At 43.1% G+C, this 23,347-nt stretch overlaps 1 protein-coding gene across 2 annotated transcripts in view; it reads left to right on the top strand.

The window, feature by feature from the left end:
- Positions 1–23,347, top strand: part of SHISA9 (shisa family member 9) — a 296,188-nt gene that overhangs the window by 174,272 nt on the left and 98,569 nt on the right. The window lies entirely within an intron of this gene.

Raw genomic sequence — 23,347 nt, 5'->3', positions numbered from 1 at the left:
ACGAAATATACATTCCCTGGTGAGGGACTTTTCTGGACCTGTCTCCTAACTGGCTTCTAGACTTTGCTTTGGGTGTAGTGAGGAGTTAATGTCTTATATAATTGACAAGACTATGGTCTCTGTGTTCAAGCATGGCTGGGATTGAATTCAAGTTATGCTCCGTACCAGCTGTGTGTCCTTGGGTAAGTCACTTAACTTCTCCGAGTCCTGGTTTCTTCTTCTAAAAATAGAAATATTAATTTGTATGAGAGTGTCAGAAAAATTAATGAAAACCTACACATAAGGCAGCTAGTATAGTGCCTGGCACATAGTGGGCGCTCAGTAAATACATATTCCTTCCTTGTCCTCGTATCTTCCTCTTTTTACATGTGAACATTGTCTTTTCCTCCTCCTTGAGAGAGCAAACTTTCTGGGTTCAGTGGTTTCTCAACTACTTCCTGGGCCCCAGGGATAACTGGGAGAAAGAAGAGGAGAATTTTCTGAGCAAACATTGTTTGTGACCATACTTGCACCTTGTATTTGGAACCTGATTCTCGGGAGACTGGCAGGCATCGACTTGAAACGCTTTTCATTCCTGCCTCTGCTTTGGGGACAACTAGACCCATTAGCCCACAATACACAATTTGTGTCTGTGCTTGCGGGCTAAGCTAAGGATGCTGGGAAGTGGTCAGCCTTGCTGTTTTGTTTCTGGCTTGGTTGACACCCTTCATGCTGCATGTCTTAATTAAATGGGGAAGGTGCAATGGTGAAAAAGGCAAATTATCATTTCCCAAATTTGACTATGGCTACCTCACTGGGTCAGGGAAGGGGAACGAAAAAACAAAGTGCTGCTTCTTCCACGTATGGAAACAGTGAGAAGACAGCCAGCCATCTTTGAACCAAGAGGAATCTCGCTAGACACCTCGTCTGCTGTTGTTGCCTTGATCTTGGACTTCCCAGCCTCCAGAAGTGCTGACACTGAACTAATGGAAATACATTTTGCTGTCCTTGACATCATACAAACTCTGCCTTTGTATCAAGATTTTATGTCTTTGGACCCAAAGGACCCATGCCCAAACACAATGAGAGACTAGCGGACGAGAGTCAAAGATACTGAAGTTTGAGCTGAATGTAACCGTATGGGAGTCTTAGGTTGTCTTCTCTGGGGAAGAGAAAGATTAAAAAAAAAAGTGTTGGGAGGCTGCCAGCTTCATCCTCAGGACTGTTCTAGCTCACGTGGTCTTCAGCATGCTATTTGCCATGTGTCAAGGGAAAAGATTGTGGTCCAGGCAGTCCTCTTTTTACAAAGCCCTAGGCTTGCATTTCCAAGTATGATAGAGTATAACATTCATTCAACAAACCCTGAACAGTTAGTTCACACAGGCAGGAGCTGGTGACGGTTTTTTCTCATCTCTGTACGCCCAGCATTGAACATACTATCTGGCATCTCCTGAATACTCAGTAGTGAGTGGAGGGCTTCCCTGGTGGCGCAGTGGTTAAGAATCCGCCTGCCAATGTAGGGGGCACAGGTTCAAGCCCTGGTCCGGGAAGATCCCACATGCCGCGGAGCAACTAAGCCCGTGTGCCACAACTACTGAGCCTGCGCTCTAGAGCCTGCAAGCCACAACTACTGACCCCTCTCACCACAACTACTGAAGGCCGCACGCCTAGAGCCCATGCTCCGCAACAAGAGAAGCCACTGTAATGAGAAGCCTGCGCACTGCAACGAATAGTAGCCCCCACTCGCCGCAACTAGAGAAAGCCCATGTGCAGCAACGAAGACCCAACACAGCCAAAAATAATAAATAAAATAAAATAAAGAGATCAATGAGCCACTCATCATTTAAAAAAAAATAGTGAGTGGGGTTTATTCTGCTTGACAATAAACTCTAGCCAGTGGTTCTCAAACTTGAGCACACCTTGGAGTCACTTGGAGAGCTGAGTGACTGCTGAGTGACTCAGATTGCTGAGCCGTATGGCTACAGTTTCCTATTCATTCCTATTTCCTATTCATTAGGTCTGAGGTGGGGCCTGAGAGCTGATATTTTGAGAACCACAGCTCAGGTGGTCAGGAGTGAAAGCTTTGGAGTCAGGAACACTTGCATTTAAATCCCTACTTTAGTAGGTGTTAGCTGGGTAACTTTGATGCTGACTAGTCAGTGGACTTGGGCTCGAGTCCTGGCCGTGACACGTAGGAGCTATGTGGTCTCGGCTGAGTGGCAATGTCCCGGAACGCTGGCTTCCTCATCTATAGAAACGGAGTAAAAGTACACTCCCTGTTAGAGTCTTACAAGATTTAGACACACGTATATAAAGTTCCAAATGAATCCCTGGTGCATAATTGGCGTCCATAAATGCCACCTCTGATAGTTAATGGCTACTATCCTTTTCCTTAACTAACTCAGGATTAGCTGTTCTGTGTTGCCATAAACCTACTACAGTCCCAGCAAGGAAGCCAGGGAGTCTCTATTTCCCTCTCACTTGCTGGCCCTGTGCTCTGCCTTGTGCTTTCTGAATTTCTTTCCTTTGTTTTTGTTTTTAAAGGCACTGTTCTAGACAACCATTTATCCACCAAAGAAGCTTAAACTTTGAAATACATTTCTTGGACATATTAAACATTTATGACAGGCTTGAAGTTGCCTTTTTTTCCCAAGGAATATAAAATACATAGATAATTGGGTTTTTATATAAACAGATTATGCTTGGCATATTAATGTAAAAAGGATTTTAAATCCTAACAGAATTTAGTTTGTTGTTTTATTTACTTTTTTCTTTTATTTATTTACTCATAAATGCTACATTTTGTATCTCTAATAAGTCATGTCCATTTTTCTTATTCTCATAACTAAAACATCACAGTTCCACCTAATGTTATTGTATTAGTTTGCCGGGGCTGCCAGAACAAGATACCACAGGCTGGGGGGTTTAAACAACAGAAATTTTTTCCAAGTCTGGAGGCTGGAATTCCAAGATTAAGGTGAACACAGGGTTAGTTTCCTAGGAGACCTCGCTCCTTGGCTTGCGAATAGCCCCTTCTTGCTGTACCCTCACAGGGTCTTTTCTCTGTGTGCTGGCATCTCTAGCATCTCCCTGAAGTTCTGAATCCTGTTCTCAGCAAGTGAAAGAGGGGCCTTTTCTCTGTGTGGGGCATAGGAGCCGCCTTTAGGCTACAGTGAGAAAGGAAGGAGGTGTGGAGGAAGTGACATCTGGAATTAACCCAAAGGGCTTGACTGGTTTCTGGAGGATGCACCGGGCAGAATGTCCAGGTTCTCTTCAAGGACCAGCTCTGGATTCCCATCCACTCCTGGCACATGGCAGTTGCTGCCTTGGGAATGGAGCTCAGCGCTGAGCTGGTTGGAATTACAAGGGTGTTTCTGGAGTCAGACAGACACCCAGCTCTGATGGGCCTGGTTCCGCCCCTTTGGGCCCTGTGATGTTGGACAGCTCCCTTTGCCTCTCTAAGCCTTGGTTTCTTTTTCTTTCTTTTTTTTTTTAACTTAAAAAAAAGTCTTACAGATACAAAACTCACATACCATAAATTCCCCAATTTAACCTTTTTAAAGCATACAATTCAGTGATTCTTAGTATATTCGCAATGTTGTACAGCGATCACCGCTCTTCAATTCTAGAATATTTTCATCACCCCCAAAAGAAACCGCATCTATTCCACTCTCCCCAGTCCCCACTGTCCCTTGGCAGTCCCTAATCTAATTTGTGTCTCTGGATTTGCCTATTCTGGACAGTTCCTATAAATGGAATCATACCACATGTGGCCCTTTGTGACTGGCTTCTTTCACTTAGCATCATGTTTTCAAGATTCATCTATACTGGAGCGTGTATCAATGCTACATTCCTTTTACGGGTAAATCATATTCCAGCATATGACTATAACACATTTTGTTTATCCACTTATCATTTGATGGACAGTTGGATTCTTTCCACATTTTGGCTACTATAAATAATACTGCTGTGAATATTTGTTTACAAGTTTTTACATGTAGATCTGGAGTTAAGCCTCAGTTTCTTCATCTACAAAATGGGGCGGTTGTGAAGAGTAAATGAGGAACAGCAGTTAGCTGAGAGGAAATAGTATATATATACACATGGAAGGGACTGACATTAAAGGTGCTGCATTTATTCAACAAACATTTCTTGAGTGTATAAGGCACTGTTCTAAGATCCGGGGTTGACAAAATATGGCCTGCAGGCCAAATCCAGCTGCTGCCTATAAAAGCATTATTGGAACACATCTACATCTATTCATTTACCTGTTGTCCATGGCTCATCTGATGCTACAATGGCAGAATCGAGTAGTTGTGACAGAGACCATATGGCCCACAAAGCCCAACATATTTACTATTTGGCCCTTCACGGGTAAAGTTTGTCGACCCCTGATCTGGGTAATGACACATAGAGAATCTCTTGACACACACACACATCTATTCCCTAATGTAATGGGTCATTCTAGGAGAGGGGAGATAATAAAATAAATAGCTAAATTTTATATTATATTAGAAGGTGGTAAGAATGATGAGAAAAGTAAAAACAGGGTGGGTGACAGGGCATGCTGGGAGGGAATACAGTTGTGACTTTGAGTAGGGTAGCCAGGGCCAGCTTCACTGAGAAGGTGACATTTCAGAAGGAGGTGAGAGAAGGGGCAGTGCTGTATCTGGGGGAAGAGTGCCCAGGCAGAGGGGGTGACAAATGCAAAGTCCCTGAGGCAAGAGAGTGCTTGATGCAACCTGAAAGCAGTGAGGAGTCGCTGTGGCTGGAGCGGAATGGGCTGGGGAGAGAAAAGAGGAGTGCTCATCTTGGGGGGCTGTGCAGGGGTGGGGCACTGTCTCAGGCCTTGTGGGTTCTTCCGAGGACTCCGCCTTTTCTCTGAGTGAGCTGGCAGCACTGGGTGATGTTGAGCTGAGTAGGGCCATGATCGGACTTGTACTTTACAAGTCCCCCCTCAGCGGCGATATTTGAGCCAGGGCAAAATAGCCGTGGACCTTTGAGCCTTCCATCCCTGACCATTTCCCTTGACACCTGAAGACAGTGCCGGGAACGCAGGTATCAGCGGGGGCCGGACTGGGTGTGATGCGACAGGAAGACGGGGACTGTAGCGAAGTAAAGAACACGTGATCCTTTAAGGGATGGATGCTAATCCGTGCCAGCCAGTTGTCGGGAATCTGGGAATGGGAACTCAGAGCCCCAGAGCTGGTTCCTCAGGAGAACACAGAAGTGCAGATTTTGTATGTTCAGTAGTAATTCAACTTGTCTTTTTTTAAAAAAATTTTTATTGGAGTGTAGTTGATTTACAGTGTTGTGTTAATTTCAGGTGTATAGCGAAGTGAATCAGTTATACATATACATATATCCACTCTTTTTTTTTTTAGATTCTTTTCCCATATAGGCCATTACAGAATATTGAGTTCCCTGTGCAGGTTCTTACTAGTTAATCTATTTTATATATAGTAGTGTGTATATGTCAGTCCCAGTCTCCCAATTTATGCCCCACCCTGTAACCATAAGTTTCTTTTCTACATCCGTAACTCTACTTCTGTTTTGTAAGTAAGTTCATTTGTACGCTTCTCTTCTAGATTCCCTATATAAGTGATATCATATGATATTTGTCTTTCTGTGTCTGACTTACTTCACTCGGTATGACAATCTCTAGGTCCATCCACGTTGCTGCAAATGGCATTATTTTGTTCTTTTTTCTGGCTGAGTCGTATTCCATTGTATGTATGTATCACATTTGCTTTATCCATTCCTCTGTTGTTGAACATTTAGGTTGCTTCCACGTCTTGGCTATTGTAAATAATGCTGCTATGAACATTTTGGGGCGCAGGTATCTTTTCGAATTATGGTTTTCTCTGGGTATGTGCCCAGGAGTGGGATTGCTAGGTCATATGGTAGTTCTATTTTTAGTTTTTTAAGAAGCCTCCATACTGTTCTCCACAGTGGTTTTACAACTTGTCTTTTTAAATAACATGCACGACAAAACATATCAGCAGAAATTTTCCAGCACAAATACAGACGAATGTCCCTTTTTGGCTTCTAATACCTTGCGGGTATAGCTTACACAGCAATGATGGGTCCTCTTCCGGCTCATTCATACCCCAGGCTTGACCCTCTCTTCAGGACAGTCCCAGAGACTGAGAGGTTATAAGCTTGCTGTTGCCCTCCCGAAGTTTCCACTCTACGAAAAAGGGTAGCACAGATGTCCTTAAAGACAGAAAAATATTGAGTTAGGGTTAGGGTTACAAACTGGAGTCCTGAGGCAGACTTGGCCAGCAATTGTCTTTTGTTTGAGTAGCACAATGGTATATAAAATAAAAAACTCTTTTAAGCTAGTTGCTGTCTTTTGAAAATCGAAAGATTTCATAGTAAATTCCAGATTTGGGCTTCTCATGAAACATCAGGAGAATGTGGCCATGCCAGGCCCAAATTCCTGCATACATGATGGTGACGCTGAGAATGGCTGCCTCTTTCGGGGTGGGGGGTGTGCTCCCAACTCACCCCGGGGCCAGTTCCACTTTACTAATTTACACACCCTGCCTGTCCTCCTCCCTGAAGGCTTTTGGGTTTGAATCTCTTGAAGTTGGGGCTGCAGATCTGAGTAGCACACCTGGGGCTGAGTCCTGTGTGCATGAACTTCCATGCTTGTCCCCAGGACCCAGAACCTCATGTGTCTGCCATGACCAATGAATGACCAGTTACTATTCCGTCTATTTGTTGTCACGTCCCCAAGCCCCTGGCACAGTGCTCCAGGCTCAACCTCCAGGGCAGAGCAGCCTTCAGAAGGAATTACAGGCAGCCTAAGGGCTGCTATTTTCTTAGAATTCTGACCTGCCCTCTGTGTCCAAGAGGTACACTTTCTTCACCTCTACCAGGTCCCTCTGTTCTCAGGTGGTCCTCAGGGCCAGGAGGTCCATGGTAGCCATTGCTGCCCCTCTGAAATTCTAGGGATAAGAGAGAGAGGACATATTTTCCCTCCATCCCATCTGGTGCCCCAGTGTAACCTTCTTGATCGAGTTGATCACATGGTAAAGTCAGGGTCGCAGCTGGGCCTTGGGAAGCATTTCATCCATGATGTTGTAATTGGTTTTCATCCTTTTGTCCTCCCTCCTGACTCCACCCCCACCCCCCACCCCCACCCTTTCCTCCTTTCTCTGCTGCTATGATGCTTCACTGATTCCCCTTGATGTTCAGGGAGAATTCACTCTCCATGACTTGTTTTGTCCCTGTTAATCCCCAGTCAATATGGCATCCGATGCAGTCACTGTTCAGGGAAAAATAATTATTATTCTGCCTGGGCCAAAAGTCATCTTAATTTAAAGGATAAATTGCTAAGTCAACTTCCAGACTTCATTCTTAAGGGACACAGGTCATGGGTTGACAGAGGGAGCTGACAAGTTTTGATAGTCTATTCCTATAGCAGTACCCTTTTTTTTTTTTCTTCTGGCCGTGCAGCCTGCGAGATCTTAGTTCCCTGACCAGGGATTGAACCCACACTCCCAGCAGTGGAAGCACAGAGTCTTAACCACTGGACCACCAGGGAAGTCCCAGCAGCACCTTTAAAAAAAAATCTTTTCTTATTTGTACTTTTTTTGAGGGCCTACAATGTGTGAATCTCTTTGACTACATTATGTCTAGTCCTCCCAATAGCCCGTGAAGTTTTCTCATTTATAACATGAAGAAATTGAGTCAAGAAGATTGCATAACTTACCCAAAGTCATATGACTAGTCAATGGCAGAGCTGGGATTGGAACTCAGATGTGTCAGACTTCAAAGCTCACACGTTGAGGAAGAGACCCACCTGGGACCTCCACCCCCCTGCCTTTCAGCCTTATCCATCTCTGGGATAGGAAGAAAGCTTCCTCCTTAAAGATCTCCTGGCATGAGTTTGATGATTTATCTCCTTTGAGCCTGATTTATATAGTTTCGTTATACATAGAGAAATATGATTATGTTTCTTGGATGTCTTATTGCACATTTGGGACCACAGAGTGTCCTTAATGTCTCATGAGCAGGTGAGTGGGAGAAGCAGGGGCTGATGGGAAGGAAGCCAGGGTCGCATCTGCTGAGCAAGAAGTCTCAGGTGAGAATCAGCTCTGCTCTTGGATGTAACCCAGTCTTCCCAGGATTCTCAGCCTTTGGGGGAGATGGAGTCACAAGAGCAGGGATTGCCCACATTTTCTTGGCTGTTCTCATATTCACACACACAGGACTTCTGCCCATGCAAACATTCTCTCTGTCTGAGAATTCTTGCAGCAGGTTCACGCTGTGCTTGCTTTTGTCTGACTGCATTCATCTCATAGTGTCCGCCATGTTCTTCCTTCTACTTTGGCCTCATTGTCATTATTTGCAGCTTAAGAAGCTCTTGAGGGTCCTTAATGGTGCTGGTGCTCTTGTATCACCTCACATGGACTCAAAGGTGCTGATCTGAAGCTTCTAGAGCAGTGAGAAGTCATCTCTCCCCAACTCTGAGATAGACTGTACTATCTGAGCTCCAGAGCCATCCTGCTTGGGCTTTATACTAAAACATCTCATGAAAACAGAGCCTTCAGTTTCTCCATTCATCACCTCTCTAGAATGTTCCAGGGGCCATGCACCTGGTTCTTGCTTCATCCCCACCTCTCTTTCTTGGGCCATCAGAACCTCTTGCTTTCATCTTTATCCCCAACCAGTGCTCTCCTGCAGTGGACTCACGTAAAAGCATTGTCTCGGGGCTTAGCTCACTAATTCTCCGCACTCTCGGACATATCTGAAGTTCAGTCAGGGCAGGACATGTTAATAGAGAATAGTATGGGCATGGATGGAAACGTAAAATGGCTCAGTGGCTTTGGAAAACGGTTTGGCAGTTATTTGAAATGTAAGCTTACCATATACCACCCAGCAATTTCACTGCTAGGAAGCTACCCAAGAGAAATGAAAGCATATGTTCACACAAAGACATATCCATGAATATTTATATTGATACAAGCATTATTCATAATAGCGCCAAAGTGGAAACAATCCAAATGTCCATCAATCAATGAATGGATATACAAAATGTGGTACATCCCATACAGTGGAATACAATTCAGCAATAAAAAGGATTGAAATACTATAACTGCTATGACATGGGTGATCTTCAGAAACATGCTAAATGAAATAAACCAGATGTATAAGCTAGTTGTTGTACGATTCCATTATGAAATATCCAGAGAAGGCAAATCTGTAGTAAGTAGATTGGTGGTTGCCTTAGGCTGGAGGTGGGGGCAAATAGGCATGAGGGAACTCCTTGGGGTGCTGGAAATGTCTAAAGTAGGAGGCCGGTAATGATCAAAATATCACACGTTCACTAAAAAAAAAAATCATAGAATTGTATACTTACAATGGCTGAATTTTATGGTATGTAAATTATATCTCAGTGAAACTGATTTTAAAAAATATGTGGGCTCTGATTCAGACAGACCTTAATTTGAGTTCCCACTCCATTGCTCACTGGCTCTTCCCTCGTGGATTACTTAATTTAATTGAGCCTCAGTTTCCTTTTCCATAAAATGGGCATAAACACTACTTCACCAGGTTTTTGTGAAGATAAAAGTTGGTTAGAACATGAGAAATGCTTATGGGACATCCCTGGTGGTCCAGTGGTAATGAATCCGCCTGCCAATGCAGGGGACGCAGGTTCGATCCCTGGTTGGGGAACTAAGATCCCACATGCTGTGGGACAACTAAGCCCGCACCCCACAGCTACTGAGCTTGCGCGCCTCAACGAGAGAACCCGTGTGCCACAAACTACAGAGCCCACGTGCTCTGGAGCCTGAACGCCACAACTAAAGAGAAGCCCGGCACCGCAATGAAGAGCCTGCACGCCTGCAACGAAAGATCCCACGTGCCTCAACGCAGACCCCACATGCCTCAACAAAGACCCTGCGTGCCACAACTAAGAACCGATGCAGCCAAAAATATAAATAAATAAATAAAAGTAAAATAAAAGAACATGAAAAATGCTTAGAATCAAGAAAATATAATAAGAATAAAAATTAAAATATATAAAAAACGAACATTCGTATACTATGTGCTCAGTAAAATTTATTTTTCAATTGCTATCTTTCCTTGATGCTAAGACTTTAAAAATATTATTAATATTTTTGAAATGTACTGTAAGAGTGTATAGGCAGAGTAATTGGGTTTATTTTATCTTGGCAAGTGTTTCTGAATGTACGATGCATCTGTAGATTGAAGGTGTCTTAAGACTGGAGGAGATGCAGTCTTTTCATTATTGCCTGCCACATTCAGTCTCCAGTGGGTCCTGTCTGAATTGCATTTCAGGCCACCTGTCTCCTTCTTCCTTGCTTACCACCACAGGTCTTCCAGTATTCCTAGCTCCTGCTTCCTATTTTTGCAAAGCTTCTTGTAGGGAGGCTTGGAAGGAGGAAGGGCAGGATGTCCCCACGGGGCTTCCCGCAGCATCCCAATTAGACTAGTTGTGGGGAGATTCTGGAGGAGGGAAGTCTGGGCTTGTGCCAGGAGGATGGCTGCGAGTCTGGAGAGAGAGAAAATAGAGCACGGAAAGGGAGATGAACTTTCTAAGCAGCCAGTTTCATTTTGGGCATGGCAAGTGCTTGTGCTGTCAGGAGGAATCAAGCTCATCTGCTGAAGAGAGCTGCCAGAGGCTGAGAAGCTCCAACCTTACAAGTTACCCAGCTCCTCTTGGGTTTACTGAAAACTTGGCACTGCCTGGTGGGGAATACAGAGCTTGGAGGCTGGGAAACGTTGAACTGAACTTGAGAGCACCATCTTGGATATTGGCATTGGAAGTCGTCATCGTTTGACTTCGGAACACCCTTCGCTCTTGCATCTCACCAGGGTTTGTTTCCTCCATGTACCCTGGTCTCCCTGTTTCCACAGGTACTGCTCTCCCTCTGCTTCTTTGCCTTTGTCTCTGCAGCCCTGTCCCCTTCTCTTTTTGCAGATGTGGAAATCAGACCTCGTTCAAGGTCACATGGCTTGTAAGCGGCAGAGCTGGAATTAGAACCCAGTTTTCAATGACTCAAAAGCCTGAGCTCTTGGCTACTCAGCTCTGTTACCTCCCAAATTTTGGTGTGAGTCACAGCACGTGTTGTCATATTATATCATAATTGTATGCTGGCACATCTGCTTCCCCTGCGCACAGATTGTATACTTTTCATCCCTGTATCTTCTGGGCCCAGCAAAGAGCCTGAGTACAGGACCTTGGTGTGTGTTAAGTTCCTGAGTCAGACCCCACTTCTGCCATTTACTAGCCCTGTGGCTTTGGGTGACTTGTTTAACCTTTCTGAGCCTCACTTTCCTCATTAGGGGATAATAATACTTACCCAGGGTGTTTGTGATTTAGTGAGATGATGCGTGTATGGTGCCTGATGTGAATTAAGTGTGGTGGTCAGTTTTGTTTTCCTCTGGGCACCCGAACCTTGTTTATTCTCAGCCCACTCAGTTTAGATGGGACAGGCACAGTGCCATGACTCTGGCCACATGGATTGGTTCAGAGGAAGACATGTGACCTGGATGGATGAATCCATGCCTTCTCTGGGACTTTGACTAGATATACCAGGAAGAGGCACTTTTCAGCCTTCTGAGATGATAGGTGCCAAGGGCCATATAAACGCTGAGTTGCTGTTGCCATCTGGTGGGAAAGCACTTTCCCGAGAGTGAAGCCAACCCAGAGGAAACAGAACCAAGAGAAGGAAGGTGAAAGAAAGAGCTCTGATCATATTGAGTTTCTGGGTCCTGTCATGCCTCCCCTTTTCCAGCTACATGAACCAATAAATTCTCTATTCTCTCTCTCTCTTTCTCTCTCTGGCTTGAGCTAGCTTAAATTGGTTTTGTCACTTGCAAGTGAAATTTCCGTTTTGCATAGTAGGCATTTAAAAATGGCAAGTCTTTTTTTTTAAATTGAAGTATAGCTGATTTACAATACTATATTAGTCTCAGATGTACAGCACAGTGATTCAATATTTTTATAGATTATACTACCTTTAAAAATTTTTATAAAATATTGGCTATATTCTCTGTGCTGTACAATATATCCTTGTAGCTTATTTATTTTATACATGGTAGTGTGTACCTCTTAATCCCCTATCTTGCCCCTCTCCCCTTCCCTCTCCCCACTGGTAACCACTAGTTTGTTCTCTGTATCTGTGAGTCTGTTTCTATTTTGTAATATTTATTCGTTTGTTTTATGGCAAGTCTCATTTTTATTTAAATGCTCAGTAAGTGATGGAGTGAATAGAAATAATAAATGCTTATAAAATGATCAGAGTTGAATTTTAGATTTAGCAAAGATCAAATAATTAAATAGGCAAGCTAAGGTGAAGACAGGTCATAGGGTGCAGAATTCACGGAGTGCAAGATTCTTCAGTTGGATGCAGGGTATTGAGGCTGCATTATTTTCTTGTATGAGAGCCACAGTGGGGTCCAGGAATAATGGTGGCAGGTGAGGCTGACCACGTAGGTTGGGGCCAGGTCATCAGAGCCTTCAGTGCCATGGTATTGCATTGGAGGATACATGGTGGGAGGTGAAACCAAAGGGCAGTAGATCATTTGGGAAACTGAGTGGGGATAAATGAGGACAGCGGCAGTGTTTTGAGGCACATAGCTAGTCTTTAATCACAAGTCATCACAAACCAGATTGGGAAGTGGGGATATGAGTAGGGGTCGAGCCTGGCATAGCACAAGCCCTACATGTAGTAAGTCCTACAGATATGAGTTGGTTTGATTTGATTTTTTTTTTTTTAAAGGAACTGAGCTTGTCAACTATAGTTTGACAATAACCTAAGTTTCCTTCACTTCACTGATTCATTCAACAAATATTTATAGAGCACTTATCACAGATCAGGCATTGTACTAGGTACTTGGAATTCAGCTGGTAAAAAAGAGGAAGAGTCCTGGACATCTCAGAGTGCACTTCTTTTTTTTTTTTTTGCGGTACGCGGGCCTCTCACTGTTGTGGCCTCTCCCGTTGCGGAGCACAGGCTCCGGACGCGCAGGCTCAGCGGCCATGGCTCACGGGCCCAGCCGCTCCGCGGCACGTGGGGTCCTCCCGGACCGGGGCACGAACCCGTGTCCCCTGCATCAGCAGGCAGACTCTCAACCACTGCGCCACCAGGGAAGCCCTCAGAGTGCACTTCTAATGGGGCGATAAGTCTGTAATATGTTAGGTGGTGATAAGAGCTAAGAAGGAAAGAAATTTGGGTGGGAGGAGGGGAGTTGGGGGAAGAAGTGCTATTTAAGAAGATGGGCAAGGGAAGCTGATGAGGAAGTCTACCTTAAGAGCAAGACACATGGGAAGGTGTGTCTGGGAAATTAATCTCTGGGAAGATGTTCATAATGTAACACAAAATGGAATGGACATCAGCATAAGGAACTAGAAAGCAGATTTGGGATAGAGAGAGATTGCTTTCTTTTACCACTGGGGAAATCTTGACTGTGATACCAACTTTTCTTTTTTTTTAACAAGTCACTTAAACTATTTTTTTTTTATGATTTGAAACAACTCACAGCACAACTGATTATAGCACAGGAGACTCTCGTGGGCCTGAGATGGAGAGCAGCTTTCCCGGGTAGAGTCAACTTTTCAATGTTCCTTCCAAAACGTTGTGTCCAGAACGGACTCGGACCTCCCTGGGTGCTCTGAACAGCTAGTGTCGGGTGACATGGAATAGACGAGACTGTGACAGGTACGCCATGATTCAGGTGGCCATTTTGACCTGGTGCTCTTGATTCTAGAGTCATGTGATATTTATGAGCTTTTCAGGATTCTAAAAATCAAACCACTTTTAAAAGATGTGCCCAGTATTTTGGGCATCAGCCCCCCATAATCCCATTTCCAGCCTTCAAGGATAGCCCCACACTGGCCTCATTTCTCTCCTTCTGCTCAGGGCGGGGCTGACGGCAGCAACCTCCCAGGGTGTCTGATACACACATCATTTGGGTTTTTAAAAAATCTGAACGTTTGGTGACTTGAAAAAAACCTAAGCTTATGGAGGTGTAATTTACATGGCACAACATTCACCCATTTTAAGTGTACAATTCAGGGCTTTTAAAATTAATTAATTAATTAATTTGTCTGAGTTGGGTCTTTGTTGCTGCGTGCGGGCTCTCTCTAGTTGCAGCAAGAAAGGGCTACTCTTTGTTGCGGTGCGCGGGCTTCTCATTGCGGAGGCTTCTCTTGTTGCGGAGCACGGGATCTAGGCACACAGGCTTCAGTAGTTGTGGCACACGGACTCAGTAGTTGTGGCGCACGGGCGTAGTTGCTCTGTGGCATGTGGCATCTTCCCGGACCAGGGCTCGAACCCATGTCCCCTTCATTGGCAGGTGGATTCTTAACCACTGCGCCAACCGGTTGTTGTTTTTTTTAAAGTAAATTGAACAAGTGTGTAACTATCACCACCATGAAGTTTTAGAACATTTTCGTCGCCCCAGTAAAATCCTTTTCTTGCTCCCATTGCTAGCCCCAGGCAACTACTAATCTATTTTCTGTTTCTATAAATTTGCCTCTTCTGGCAAATTTAATATCAGTGGAATCACACACTCTGTGGTTTTGTGTGTTGGGCTGTTTTTGAGGTTCACGCATGTTGTAGCAGGTATCAATACTTCATTTCTTTTTATTGCTGAATAACATTCCCTTATATGGAGAGACCACTCCATTCACCCATTAGTGGACATCTGGGCTTTTTCCACTTTGGGGATGTTATGAATAATGCTGCTCTGAATATTCTCATGCCAGTCTTTGTGTGGAGATAAGTTTTCATTTGTCTGGGGTAGCTATCTAGGAGTGGAACTGTTGGATGCTATAGTAAGATTATATTTAAGTTTTCAAGAAACTCACGGCTTGGTTTTTAAACCTTGTTAAAATGTCCTTTCGGCCACAAAAATAGGGCAGCGGCTGAGCATCACTTGTGGCCCTGGATACTTTCCATACATGACTGCCGCCAGCCTGCAGCAGGATTTTCAGGACCTTCCACGCCCTGCCGTTTGCTGGAGTGGTTCCACCCCACAGTCGCTCCTCCAGGCATCCCCTTCCTGCCCCAGCCAGCCCCGAGGAAGAGGAAACACAAAGACGGCTACAGCTGTCTGAACTCGGCTTTTTCTCCAAATGAGACAGGTGCAGTCCTGTAAAAGCAGCTGCGATGTTTCCCTGCTGAAAAGGGCTTTTCATGCAAGAGACAAAACAGATGAATGTTGTGCTAGAAAGGTGAACCTTGGTAGCTGGTATGAAGAGTGTGTGATGTTTGCTTCTTGTTTCTCTGGGAGGAGACGTGGTCCCTTTTCATCTTCGGCTACTGCTTGGTCTATTTCAGCATCCAAAAACACAGAGGGCAGAGACCTGAAACTTTAGCAAGAATCAAAGATTGCTAGAGACTTGGAGATGGTCTCCTGATGATGTGACAGGTCAGTGAGGCTAGTCAGCCAGTCAGTGAGCTGTGATGGAGAGAGAACTCGTGATCAGAGCCACATGTGGCCTCGTTCATCCCGTGGGCACCTGTGGAATTTGGTCTAGGACAGTCCTGAATGAAGCCTGTGTATGTCCAAGAGACAAGAGAGCCATCTCAATTGAACAGATGCCAGCGTTACCAGCCTCCTTGGAGATAATTGATCCTCCTCTAATGGGACTGGAGGTGACAAAAAATATTCAAAACCAGGCTCCCAAGATTTCATTGTAGCTCAACCTGTAAACTCAGGGATGCAAGAGATGTACCTCTCTTGCTTGTTAAGAAGGTGATCTAGAGTATTAGCTGCCTGAGTTCAAATCTGGGTTGTAGAAGACCGTTGGATAACTTATGTAACTTCTCCGTGCCGTGGTTTTCTCATCTTTAAATGGGACTGAAAATAATCCCTCCCTGTTTTGAGGATTGACTGAGATAATTTATGTAAAACACTTAGCATAATGATGTATACATAGAAATACCACAGTAAACATTAACTATCATTACTACTACTTTTCAATTTACATTTTATTACTAAGGTGATTTTCTCTTTTGAACCTTTATTCTACCAGGTGGGCACAATTGAATCTTGGTCTATTCTAGGCAACCCCAGGCAATTCAGTATTGCCTCTCCCCAAAGATTTTGATTCTGTAAATGTGTGGAGGGTTGTATCTGAAGCAGGGTGGGAGTACGATCATCCCTGACTAGGTGAGAGGCCATCTGGTCTTCAGTTTTCATCTGTCCAGGCTGATATCCATGGAGGTCCATTTTACCTTGTATTTGCAGCTTTAGGAATTGAAGCACAGAGAGGTTAGGAAACTTGCCTAAGGACACACAGCTAAGAAATGGAGCTGAGATTCAAGACCACGTCTGTCTGACTTCAGGGCCTTTGCTGGTTACCATTTGTCTTCTAAAAATGACCCCAAAGGTTTCTCCACCTTAAGTCCAGGTGGTCACCCTATTAAAAAGAAAAGGGGCAGAGTTCTTTTGGGGGGTGTGATTTGTGGGGTCTATGATTGCTTCATGACTAGACAGAGAAAGACTTGAGGACTTGAGTCATCTGCCGAATAGAACTTTTTTGCTAGGTTTGGAAAGCAATCTGGTGTTTGGTTATTAACAAGATAACACTCAATGCCTATTTGTTAAATTGAAGGAAGGAGAGAGGGAAGAAAGAAAGAAGAGGTTTGGGTTTGCATTCTCGAGACACACCTTTGGAATATATTAAAGTTATGGGCTTTTACCAGGGTTATGCCTTGGAATTTCCATAAGAACATTTTCAAAATGTGTGTTCTAGGGCCACACCCCACACCTAACTGAATTGGAATCCCTGGGGTCAGTTGTGGGCAAATGAACACAGATACATCTAAATTTGATTCTAAATTGTACCTCTCGTTGAGAACCATGGGTTTGTAGGGTTTTGTTGTTGTTTTTAAGCAAATTTAGGATTGGGTGCTTTAGCAAGTGGTTTGTTCTGGTTTGTGGATCTGGGTCGTTGTAGCGCCATCTCTTATCTGGAGCCTTCCTGTTCATTTCCATGCTGGGAGGAGGCACTCAGTGATGCCTTTCAGAGACCATTGAAGTGTACCACTGGGTTGCCACTCCAGTTCACCTTTGTGAAGGCCAAGGAATGTGTGGGCTTGATACTTTCCTTTGAAGCAAACTCTGTGCCACTTGGAGTGAGGGTCTCCTTTTGTCTTTATCCCTGATGGTAGAGCAACAAATTCAAACACATCTTCCTGATTTTCAGGTCTAAATTGACCTAAATCAAAAGTGCTTTCCCTGGTTATAGTGGTGGTGTTGGTGGTGGTTCCCAAGGGACCAATAATACAGCATCTACTGTTTAGATAAGAGGGCTCTCACAGTCTGTTAAGGTTAGGGGTAGGAGTAGGGTTAGGGTTAGGGTTAGGGTAGGGATAGAGAGATCTGTTTTTCCCGGCAGTGCCTGGCCTGACCTAGCCTGGAGGTGGCCTGATCTGAATTTCCCACCACCCACAGTAGAGGGTGCTCATCCTTGTTTGGTATGACATCTCCAAATTAACTGGCTGCCTTCAGGACTTGTGGGTGTCACCCATTGGACAGGAATAGTCATTGAAGCCTTGGGAAAATTGTCTTGCCTGCGAGGCTCATTATTGCATCCAATACAAAGCAATTTGGGCAGGGAGGTTAGAGTTAATATGCTTAATATTCAGTTGCTGCAGGGACCCAGCCAAGGAATTGAGAATGTCCTGAAAATTACTGGCTCATTTGTTTGCATCCTCAGGCTGTGTTCTTGGAACCCATGGAGGAGGGAGGGCTGAACACAATGGAAACTGGAAAAAGGCCCAGGCCAGTATATAATGGAGGAAAAGGGTTTTGTGGCTGTAGTCAAGTGGTCACTTAATCTGATGCCCAGTCAGTGTAGGCTTCTGCCCTAAACTAGCAGGGATCACTTCCTCCCTTCCCCCTTCCCCCCTCTCCCTCCTTCCCTCCCTTCCCCCTTTCTTCCTCCCTCCCTCCCTCCCTGTTTCTTTCCTTCCTTCTTAATTCCTTTCTTTTTTTCTTCCTTCCTTCCTTCAACAAAAACTTTTCTAGTCCCTTTTGTAAACCTGGAATTGCACCAGGAAAATTTTTAGAGATTACCTGTGTTGGTTTACATATTCCTAGAAATAAATGAGGGCTGTTCCCAGAGCCCAGGGATTTGACAATTAACAAAGTCATAATATTGAAGTCTCCCCCACTCCCAATTTTCTTCTTCCTAAATTCTAATTCTTATTTTGAGGAAATGAAAAATGATACAGAAAAGTACAAAGAACTAGGTAACAGTCACTCAGCTTTCCACCATTCCAGAGTTAACAATTGTTAACTTTTGGTCACATTTCTTCAGATATATATTATTTGACATCAGAACCAATATGTTACAGATCATGTTGCAGTTGGTCTTTCCTGAATCATTTGCTGTACAGCAGAATTTAACACAGCATTGTAAATCAACTATGCTTCAATAAAATTTTTATTTTGCTTCTCCACGCTGCCTCATAATTGGGATTATCCCTGTATTGCTGTCCACGGGGTGAACATCCCAGTAGACTGTGATTTCCTTGAGCCTAAGGCTGTACCATACTAGTCTGTCTGACCTTCTTTTGTATCTGCCTCTCACTTAAACAGGCATGCCAGCTGGTTCCTGGGGCTCTCAGCAAACCCTTGTTAGGTTGGCAAGGAATCATCAGTGGAGTCTGTATGGTGTGAGGCGTCAGGTGTGTGTGGAGAACAGCATGGAGGTGTAATGTCCTCGGGTTCTCATTCACAGGAACTTCCCAAGGTGTTCCTGACTCTAAAGGTCCTTAGCTCTGAGAGACCTTGTCAGAACAGTATGGTTTGGGGGATGGCAGCGTGACGTTGCTCAAGATCTCAGGAAGGGGCTGAAGTTTCAGATGTAAAAAGTGCTTTGAGAAGGTGAAGCAGAGGTTGTTATTTAAGAGCCAGGCAGCGTGGAACAGCAGCTGCAGGAAACTAATACGGGTGGTTTCTGTGCTAAGTTCTGCTTATGCAAGAACCTTGTGCACACTGTAGGGACTTCCTGAAATGCCTTCAAAAGTTCACAGTATTTGTCATTAAAAAGTCTGCACATAAATGCTGGAGAGGGTGTGGAGAAAAGAGAACCGTCCTGCACTGTTGGTGGGGATGTAAATCGATACAGCCACTATGGAGAACAGTATGGAGGTTTAAAAAACTAAAAATAGAACTGCCATACGACCCAGCAATCCCACTACCGGGCATATATCTGGAGAAAACTATAATTCAAAAAGATACGTGCACCTCGATGTTCATAGCAGCATTATTTACAGTAGCCAAGACATGGAAGCAAACTAAATGTCCATTGACAGATAAATGGATAAAGAAGATGTGGTGTACATATAATGGAATATTACTCAGCCATAAAAAGAATGAAATAAAGCCATTTGCAGCAACATGGATGGATTTAGAGATTATCATACTAAGTGAAGTAAGTCAGACACAGAAAGACAAGTATCATGTGATACCGCTTATATGTGGAATCTAAAAAATAATGATACCAGTGAACTTATTTACAAAACAGAAACAGACTCACAGACATAGAAAACAAACTTATGGTTACCAAAGGGGAAAGGGTGGGATGAAGGTTAAATTAGGAGTTTGGGATTAACATATACACACCACTATATATAAAATAGAAAAACAACAAGGACCTACTGTATAGCACAAGGAACTATATTCAGTATCTTGTAATAACCTATAATAGAAAAGCATCTGAAAAGAATACATATATATACAAAATGAATATATATATGTATATATAAACTGAATCACTTTGCTGTACACCTGAAACTAACACAACAAAGTAAATCAACTATATTTCAATACAAAGTTGTTTGTTTAAAAAAAAATAAGTTCACAGTTTAGTTCTGGGAGATGACACATAAGCCAACAGTTACACAGCCCAGCAGGTGAAGGTTTTGATAGAGGGAAGCACAGGGAGGGCAGGTAACCCAGAGGGAGGTATATGTGTGGATGCTTCTGGAGCTTATCTAAGCTGTGCCTCAAAGATCAAGGAGGAGCTATAGCTAGACGAGGATGGGGGAGGCCATTTTAGTTAGAGGGAGCCTCATACAGAGGCAATGAGACAGCAAGAACGGGCAATAGCTCTTGTCTTTCCAACTCTTGGGAAGGTCAGATAGCCATCGTGAGCAGTGCTTCCCAAACATTAAGATGAACGCAGATCACCTGGGGGATCTTGTTACAATGCAAATTCTGATACAGTGGGTTTGGGGTGGGTCCAGAGATTCTGCATTTCTTACAAGCTCTTGGAAGATGCCAATGCGGCTGGTCTGTGGACCACACTGTGAGGTGCAAGGCCTTGGTATTCTGAAGTTTATAACACTTTTGCCCATTTCTTACCACATTTGAACCTCTCCTGGAGAGTGCCAGGTCCTCGATTTGCAGCTGTGGATCCAGAAGCTTGTTGAGAGGAAGTGCCTTGCCTGAGTTCACACAGCCTCAAATGACATCTTTGATTCTAGAATTCAGGTTTTCTGACTTTGAATACAGTGCTCTTTTAAATAACTTATCATGCAATTTATTATGGCTTGCAAATAAAGATTATGCTTTGATTTTTTTAAAAAAATTATTTTATATTGTAGTATAGTTGATTTACAATGTGTTAGTTTCATGTGTACAGCAAAGTGATTCAGTTATACATATACATGTATCTATCCTTTTTCAAATTCTTTTCCCATTTAGGTATTACAGAATATTGAGTAGAGTTCCCTGTGCTATACAGTAGGTCCTTGGGCTTTGATTATTTTTAACCCAGCCTGAGAGTCTTTTTCTTTTAATATATTATTTGATCGTATTTCCACTTACTGATATAACTTGTTTATGATTAATTCTGTCTTCATTTTTGGGTGATGTTTTTGTTCTTTATACCTCCTTGCTATTTTCTTTCCTTTCCCTCTTGTATGTTTTGCTGTAAATTGGTGCTTCCCAGCTTTAACCACACGCTGGAATCACATCCAGAGGTTTAACGAATTCTGATGTCTGGCTCCCATCCGAGATTTGGATTTATTTGCCCTGGCATGTGGAGTAGGCATCAGGATTTAAAAACTCTTCCCCAGGTATTCTAATGAGCAACCAAAGTTGGGAATCACTGATCTAGATTTTTTTTTTTCAGCCTCATTTTCCCCTCCCTTCCTGCTATTTCCATGATATCTATAGTCATTTTTAAAGTTCTTCTGCTGGTCACCTTTTATTTTTAAAGAGTATACTTAATTCTTTTTCTTCATTTGTTAACAGTAAAATTGGAGAGGAATCTTTTCATTCATTATTGTGAAAAAGTTTGAAAAAAAGCAGTTATTGACTCACTCATGCTTTTCCCCATCATCCCTTACTCCAGAGAGTCTCAGTTTCAATTTAATTAATAAGCTTTAGGGTGTGTGTGTGTGTGTGTGTGTGTGTGTGTGTGTGTGTGTGTGTGGTGTGGCCTGTAAGTTTCACTTTTGTTGGTGTTGTTTATTTTGTATCATTTGAATTTTCTTTCAAGACTTGTAAGACAATTCTTTTCCCAAGGTTGTTGACTTAATTTCATATTTCAGTAGGTTCCTTTGTTAAAACACTTTGAAGAAGCTGAAAGTGCTAGAAAGATGGAAACTAAATTGGTCTTATAATAATCGTATAAGACATGACATCTTACTAATCAGAACCAATTACTGATCGGGTGCTAGGTATTTAAAGTGCCTTAGTTCAGTTAGGTTTTCCGTTTTGTTTTGCATCTCTGTGTATAGTGGAGAAAGGTTTTCCTGTGCGGTTCTTGCTCAGTAAGGGAGATTGGGGTACATTTCTAACCATCTTTGTCCCATCTTGGTACCAAGATTATACTGCTGTCATAAATCGATGAGGGTAACTCCCAGTTTTTCCTATGTTCTCGAATAGTCTGACTACAGTGGGAATTATCTGTCTCTTGAAGGTTTGCTAGAATTTGGCTAGAAAACCATCTTGGGCTAGTACCTTTGTCTAAGTGTATTATTTTTACCCTGACTTTTAATTTTGAAATGTTGAAAAATGTTCAACGGACAGAAACATTGAAAGAGAAGCACCATAGAAATTATTATTTTTAAATGGCTTTTGGTCTACTGTGGTTTTCTACTTTTTCTTGGGCCAGTTGGGTCATGTAAATTTTGCTTGAAAAATTGGCCATGTCAACTCGATTTCTAATTTACAGTGAAACTTAAATCATACTCTCTTATTTTCTAATCTCAGCTGTATCTGTAGTGATAACAGTTTGTCCTTTCTCACATGTTTAATGTCATCTTATTTATCCTCATAATGACTTTATGATGCAGATAGACATATCCTCATTTTACAGGTAAAGACACTGAGATTGAGAGAAATTCAGTGACTTGCCCAGGGCCAAACAGCGAGTAAGGGATCAGGCCAGGGTTCTAGCGGAGGCTTTCTGAGCTGAGAGTCCAGCCTACATCAGCTGTCCCTTCACAGACTGCTGGTCCGTGGACCATACTTTGAGGAGAAAAGCCTGAGTATTCTGAAAGTTACACACCTTTGTCCATTCCTTACCATATTTGAGCCTCCCCTGGAGATAGCCATGTCCTTGGTTTGTAGCTGGGCAACCAGAAGCTTGTAGAGAGGAGGTCTACAAGCCTGAGGTCACACAGCCTCAAATGATATCTTTGATGTTAGAATTCTGCTTCTCTGATTTTTGAAAACAGTGCCCTTTTTAATAATCCATCATGCAGTTTCACTGTGATCTACAAATAAGGGCTAGATTTTAATTTTTTGACCCAATCTGAGAATCTTTTTATGCTAATAGTTTATGTCATATTTCCACTTATTGATGTGATATGCATGCTCATTACTAATTAATAATAATTATTTATGTTATATATTATTGAATAACTATATAATTATCAAATAATGAGTATTAATCATCATCATTAATTACTAATAATTAAATGAATTATAATTAAACTTCCTCTCTTCATAGCCTTCCAGAGGTGTGGGCAGCAATCTCTCCATTTGCTGTTTCTTTCAGGGAAAGTGACCTAGTGGGATTTAGGAGTGAAATGGGCTGCACTCAAAACACCTTTCCCCCAGTCAGAGCCTTAGAGGGCTATAGTGTGGGTCTTACGCTCAGCTCAAGGCACGTATTCTTTTACCGAGTTGTTGGCCAACTAGTTATCTGAGGTGAGTACTGAATATTAAGAGGGGACTCATCTTTTGTTCTTTTTTTAAAAAAAATAATTAATTAATTTTTGGCTGTGTTGGGTCTTCATTGCTGCTCGCAGGCTTTCTCTAGTTGCAGCGAGCAGGGGTCCTCTTCATTGAGGTACGCGGGCTTCTCATTATGGTGGCTTCTCTTGTTGCAGAGCACGGGCTCTAGGTCCACAGG

This window comes from Aethalodelphis obliquidens, unplaced genomic scaffold (assembly GCF_003676395.1).
Source record: "Aethalodelphis obliquidens isolate GAN/ISIS:26980383/991018 unplaced genomic scaffold, ASM367639v1 scaffold18, whole genome shotgun sequence".
In the NCBI taxonomy this organism is placed as follows: domain Eukaryota; kingdom Metazoa; phylum Chordata; class Mammalia; order Artiodactyla; family Delphinidae; genus Aethalodelphis; species Aethalodelphis obliquidens.
Note: the sequence above shows the minus strand (reverse complement) of the source record. Positions and strands in the feature narration are given on the sequence as shown.